This window comes from Mobula hypostoma, chromosome 1, assembly GCF_963921235.1.
Source record: "Mobula hypostoma chromosome 1, sMobHyp1.1, whole genome shotgun sequence".
Taxonomy (NCBI): Eukaryota; Metazoa; Chordata; class Chondrichthyes; order Myliobatiformes; family Myliobatidae; genus Mobula; species Mobula hypostoma.
Genome location: NC_086097.1, coordinates 96,603,049 through 96,610,368, shown reverse-complemented (window position 1 = coordinate 96,610,368; position 7,320 = coordinate 96,603,049).

Below are 7,320 nucleotides of genomic sequence, written 5' to 3'. Positions count from 1 at the left end.
TGATGGTATTGAAGCAGAATATTATGAGAATGCATGACAGACAAATGCTGTGAGGATGTTTCCTCTAACTAAGCCCGGGATAAACACCAGATATTGGAGAAGGAGCAAGTTTCCTGGCCCATCAGGTCTGCCCTATTATTCGATATGGTCACAGCTGATATGCCGCAGACCTCAATGTCTCTTCTGTGCCAGTACCACCTAGCCCTCAATTCCCCTCTCTTTCACTTCCTGTTTACCTATTTTCTATAATATTGCTTCCACAACTCTCTTCCAGCAGGTAATTGTAGAGATTACAAAACAGAATAAAGAAGCTTCATTTCTTGTCTCTTGAAAATTATAACACATCCATTTTCAGAGGGGAGTAAGAAGACACTGTATGAGACTATAGATGCTAGAACCTCCTGCTGGAGGAATCCAACGGGTCAGGCCTCATCTGGGGAGGGGGGAGGGAGGAGGGAGGAAGGGTGAACTGAATTGTGGAAGTTTGCACCAAAACTCTGCAGCAAAGAAATGAATTTAAGGGAATTACATAGAACATGCAGCAGTTCAGCACAGTATAGACTCACAATGTTGCACCAACCTATATAAATCTACTCCACAATCAATCTCACCCCTCCCTCTGACACAGCCCATAACCCTTCATTTTTCATATGCCTGTCTAAAAGACTCTTAAATGTCCGTAACATATTTGCCTCAGCCATGACCCCAGGCAGTGCATTCCAGGCACCCACCACTCTCTGTAAAAAACATACCTCTGACATCTCTCCTAAATTTTCTTCCACTGAGCTTAAAAAACGTCCCCTGGCCGTACCCATTGCTGCCCTGGCACCTTATCTATGCCTTTTACAATCTTATACAAATCTATCAAGTCACCTCTCATCCTCCTTAGCTCATTCAATCTCTCCTATAAGACACATTCTTTAATCCAGTCAGCATCCTGGTAGATGAACTCTGCATTCTCTCTAAAGTTTCCACATGCTTTCTTTAATGGAGGCAATGAGAATTGAACATGATATGCTGTGCTCTAAGAGCAGCAACATTACCTCGTGATTCTCAAACTCAATCTCCTGATTAATGAAGGTCAACACACCTTACACCTTCTTAAGCAGCCTATCAACTTACACAGCAACATTGAGGATTTATGCACATGGACCTCAAGATCCCTCTGTTCCTCCACACAGCTAAGAAACCTGCCATTAACCATGTACTCTTCCTTCAAGTTCGACCTTCTGAAGTGTATCGCTTCATGCTTTTGAACATATCAGCCGAGCTCTGCATCCTGCCTATGCCCTTTTGTAACCAAAGACAACCCTACTGGCCCATCTTTCAAATTCCACATGTAAGTGATTTATAAAAATCACAAAAAGCAGGGGTTCCAGAACAGATCAGTGCAGAACACCAGTAGTCACTAAACTCCTGGCAGAATACACTCCATTAACTACTACCCTTTTCCTTCTGTGGGCAAGCCAGTTCTGAATCCATGCAACCAAGTTTCCATGGAGCCCATGCCTCATGACGTTCTGGATGAGCCTTCTATGGGTAAACTTGACAAACGACTTGTTACACCATTCTACCTTCATCAAATTGTACTGACGCTTCCTCAAAAAAGTCTATGAGGTTCGTGAAGCATGACATATCCCTCACAAAACCATGGTGATTATCCCAAATCAGACGATGCTTTTCCAAATGTTTGTAAATCCTGTCTCTGAGAATCCTCTCTGATAGTTTGCCCACTGCTGATGTAAAACTCACTGGCCTATAATTCCCAGGATTATCCCTATCATCCTTTTTGAACAAAGCTACAACATTTGCCAACCTCCAATCCTCAGGTGCTGGCCCTGTGACTAGTGATGGCATAAAGATCACTGTCAACGCTCCAGTAATCTCTTTCCTCACTTCCCATAGTAACCTGGCCCCAGAGAAATTTCTATCCTAACATCTTTCAAAAGCTCTAACACTGTCTCTTCCTTAACCTGAAAATGCTTCAGCATATTAGCCTTTCTAAGCTGACCTCACATTTGTCAAGGTTCCTCTCACTGGTGAACACTAAGCAAAGTATTCATTAAGGACCTCCCCTACCTCCTCCAGCTCCAGGCATGTCTCCTCTTTTTATCCCAACCCTCACACTAGTCATCCTCCTGATTTTTTCACGCACATGTAAAATACTTCAGAGTTTCCCTTAATCTTACTCATCAAGACCTTCTCATGACCCCTTCTAGCCTTCCTATGTCCCTTCCTAAGCTCCTTTTTGGCTACCTTATAACTCTCAAGACCCCAGTCTGTTATTTGCTTTCTATACCCTAAATGTGCTTCCTTCTTCCTCTTGACTAAAGGTACCTTCCTTTCCTACCATCCTACTATCCTTTCATCCTTCCTACCACCCTTTCCCTGCCTCAATGGGACAAATCTATCCAGAACCCCATGCAAGTTCTTCATAAAGAACCTCTATATTCCTGCTGTTCCCTGAGAACATCTCCTCCCAAGTTCCTTCCTCATATCTTTGTAATTATCCCTCCCCCAATTAAATACTCTCCTTTACCATCTGCTCCACTCCTTGTCCATGGCTATGCTGAAGATCAGGGGATTTGTCTCAGAGGATTGTGAGTCTTAGAAATTCTTTACCTTAAAGAGCTGTGGAAGCTGTCAACATTTATTTGAGACCAAGATAGAAAGCTTTTTAAACTAAAGAGTTGTTAAACTAAACTCAAGGATTATGGGATGGGATGTGGGGGTGGGGATGGTGTGGTTTAGGCAGAAAAATAGAGTGGAATCAGTGATCATCTCAGCTATAATTTTGCCAAGTGGGCTTATCGACCTACTCCTTTTTATGTCTAGTCACACTTAGGAGGGAGGCCAAAAATCCATTCGTTTTGGTGATCAATTTTTATACATGCAAAAAGTTCCTGTGATTTGTATACCAAGATACCAACACCCCTTTGCTTCACATATTGTAATCCCTCTGCCATTTAGAAAAATATCCTGCATTGTCTTTGAATCCGAAGTGGATGAGCACACACGTCTCCATTTTGACATATTGTGGCTTTCTGCTACTTTTTGTACAACTTGCTGTATACTTTCACTTCCTGGTTCAGAAGTTTGTGAACTTAAATCTTGCTCCTGAAGCCTAAAACAAATATCTTGGCTGACACTCCAGAACATATTGAGACTGCTGCGGTCTGAGATGTGACATTTTAGGTGAAACTGCAAACTGGGGCAATATTTTTCCTCTCAACTGATGTAACAGCTGGCATAGTATAATTATAGAGTCATAGAGTACAACAGCAAAGTAGCAGGTTTTTCAGCTCAACTGGTCCATGCTGACCTGATCTTCTACCTATTCTCATCTACCTGCATCCTGACTATATCCCTCCAAGCCCTTATTTTAGAAGAATTTTATTTATTTACTTATTCATTGAGACACAGCATGGAATAGGCCTTTCTGGCCTTTCGAGCCACACTGCCCAATCCCAGGACAATTTACAATTAACCTATGAACCAATGTGCCTTTGGGAGGAAACTGGAGCACCTGGAGGAAGCTCACGTGGTCACAGGGAGGACACACAAACTCTGTACAGGCAGCAGCAAGAGCTGAACCCCAGTCGCCTGTACTGTAAAGTGTTGTGCTAACCATTATGCCACCGTGCCACCCCACAGTCCCCTTAAATATTTCACCCTTCACCCTAAACCTATGACATCTAGTTCTAGTCTCGATAAACCTGAAGGGAAAGTGTCCACATGCATTCACCCTATCTATACCCCTCATGATTTTGTATACGTCGTTAAGATCTCCCCTCATCCTCTTGTACTCCAAGCAATAAAGTCCTAGCCTACTTAGCCTTTTCCTATAACGCAGGCCCTCAAGTTCTCGCAACATTCTTGAAATTTTTTTTCTGTCCTCTTTCAAGTTTATTAATATATTTCTAGTAGGCAGGTGACCAGATTTGCACACAATACTGTCTCACTGATGTTTCAAAGGTACATTTAATGTCAGAGAAATGTATACAATATACATCCTGAAATGCTTTTCCTTCGCAACCATCCAGGAAAACACAGTGCCCCAAAGAATGAATGACAGTTAAATGTTAGAACCCCAAAGTCCCCCCCAGCTCCCCTCCCCACACCCCCCCGCACATAAGTGGCAGCAAGCAACGATCCCCCATCAGCAAAAAGCGTCAGCACCTGCCACTGAGCACTCAAGCGTGCAGCAAAGCAACAGCAAAGACACAGACTTGCAGTACCCCAAAGACTATCCGTTCACCCAGTACTTGACATACCACAGGGAGAAAGAGATGTCTCTGTTTCACAGCGAGAGGGGAGACATAACAAACAACTCACTGATTTATGATGTTAAAAGTCCATTGTGTCGCTTTTTCCAAGCTCTGTGCCCAAAGATCTCAGGTCTCTGGGCACACAGCCAAAGATCCTCTGACTCCTAAGACACACCAGTCTATCGGGACACCGAACTTCCATCTGCTGTTTCCAGAGCCCCGAGATCTTAGGCCTCCAAAGGCAAGCTGAGCTCTCAGACTGCGCCCTTGGCATGTCAGAATATGGCCAGTTCTGAAACCCCAAGAGCAGGAACCAAAGTCAGCATGTAACTCCAGGTCAGGGTCTTCAGAAGAACCGTGAAAGGGAAAAATAGAGATATTAAAGATGGAAATAGAGCTGTTTCCAAAGATGCAAGCAAATGATTCACCGTTTAGTGCCATCTTAATGTCTTGTAAACTTTAACATAACATACCGGCTCGTGTGTCCAATACATTGATTTATGAAGGTTAATGTGCTGAAAGCTCTCTTTATAAACATATCTATCTGTGATAAGGAATTATTATTCTCTTTTCCCAATTTCATTTGCTTTACTGCACACTTCATTGTGTAAGTCTTACACCGGTTTATCCTTCCAAAGCACAAAACCTCACACTGTCTGCAGTAAATTCCACCTGCCAGTTTTAGCCTATTTTCCTAACAGATTAGATTAGATTATGAGGACACTCAGACCTCGTTTATTGTCATTTAGAAATGCATGCATGCATTAAGAAATGATACAATGTTCCTCCGGAGTGATATCACAAAAAAAACCCAGGACAAACCAAAGACTAACACTGACAAGACCACATAATTATAACATGTAGTTACAGCAGTGCATAACAATACCATAATTTGATGAAGAGCAGACCATGGGAACAGTAAAAAAAAGTCTCAAAGTTCTGATCCACTCCCGATAGTCCCGATAGCAGGTGGCAGAAGAGAGAACTCTCTCTGCTATAAACCTCCAGGCACCGACAACTGTCGATGCATTGGAAGCACCCGACCACAGCCAACAGTGAGTCCATCCGAAAACTTTGAGCCTCCGACCAGCCCTTCGACACCGAGCACCATCTCTGCCGAGCGCTTTGACTCCGTCCCGGCCGCCAACCAACAAGCAAAGCCGAGGACTTGGGACCTTCCCCTCCGGAGATTCAGGATCACACAGTAACAGCGGCAGTGAAAAAGGCATTTCAGAAGTTTCTCTAGATGTTCCTCCATTCTCTCACCTCTGTTTCCATCAAATCAGGATTGTGCACGGCACCCTACTTGACGATACTGCAAGATTTGATAGTTTGCCTCATTGTCCAGTACACCCTCAATCTTGAAGTCATCTTCAAATACGCTTAGTGGCCACTTTATTAGTTACACCTGTACATCTGCTTGTTAATACAAATATCTAATCAGCCAATCATGTGGCAGCAACTCAATGTACAAAAGCATGCCTACATGGTTAAGAGGTTCAGTTGTTGTTCAGACCAAACTTCAGAATGGGGAAGAAAAGTGATTTTGAATGTGGAATGATTGTTGGCAGTGTTGGTTGTGTTGTGATGGGTGGAAAAAGCTAGACAAGTCAAAGTGTTGATATGCTCAGGTTCATCCTCAGTTCTAGCAAGTTTAAGGTCTTTTCACTCAAACAGTTGGCAAGATGTACTTTATTGAATCCTTCAGTCAGTCACAAGAATTGCACATCAGGGACGTCAGATAAATTTCTATGAGTTCCAGCACATGTAGGGGTGAAGGGGAATGAGAAGGTGAATGAGTTGGCAAAGAGGGCATTAAAGAAAGAAAGTATAGAAATGCACATTAGTATCAGTAAAGCAGAGGTTAAGTGTGTAATCTGGGAAAAAAATCAACCAAATATGGCAAGAAAGATGGGACAGGGAGGGGAAAGAGAGGCATTTATATCAAATACAAAAGAGTGTTGCAGGTACTAGGATAGGTAGTGGATACAGAAGAGAGGAAACTGTGTGGACTTGGTTAAGGCTGGGGCACTGTACGTTAAACAAAACATTGAAAATGATAGGGAAACACCAGACAGGATTGTGTGAGGAATGTCAGGAAGGGGAGTCAGTAGAACATGTAGTTCTGAGTTGCAGGAAGTATGGGATACAGAGAGAGATGATGAGAATTAATCTAAGGGAACTGGGGGTGCAGGAATTCACATTAAAAGGGTTGCTGGACATGAGTGAGAGCACATAGGTCAGAGTATTTTTAGCTTTCTTAAGTGATACGGGGTTTTATTTAGAGGATATGATGGATAAGCAGGAATAGGGTACTAGGATGGCCAAAGATGGTTAGGGTGTGTGTGTGTGTGTGTGTGTGTGTGTGTGTGTGTGTGTGTGTGTGTGTGTGAGAGAGAGAGAGAGAGAGAGATTGGGTGAAGGGATTTAGAATGTAAGTCTATTGCACACTCCAGAGCAGAAGTTGACGGTAAAGCACCATTAAGCTGGGTGCCAACCACTGTAAAACAAGACGGAGAAGAAGAAGAAGAAGAAGGAATGATTGTTGGTGCCAGACAGGATGGCTTGAGAATCTTTGAATCTGCTGATCTCCTGGGATTTTCATGCACAACAGTCTCTAGAGTTTACAGAGAATGATGTGAAAAAGAGAAAACATTTTCTTTTATATTATTGGCTAACGTATCTTTGTATTTCACACTTTCTCTCATTATTGCCATTTTAGTTGCCTTCTGTTGTTTTTAAAAGATTTCCATTCTCCTAGCTTCCTCCTGATTTTTGTCATTTTGTATGCTTTTAAGCTGTCTTTGCTTCCTTTGTCAGCCATGGTCGTGCTATCCTCCCCTTAGAATGTCCTTTCTTCTTTGGGATGAACTGATCCTGTGTCTTCCAAATTACTCCCTGAAACTCTAGCCATTGCAGCTCTGACATCATCCCTGAGAGTGTCCCCTTCTCAAACTTCTTCTCTCTCAAGCTGCAGGGTGAATTTTATCATATTATGATCACGGCCTCCTAAGGGTTATACTCAAGTCAATATTAAGGTAATGCATTTTGA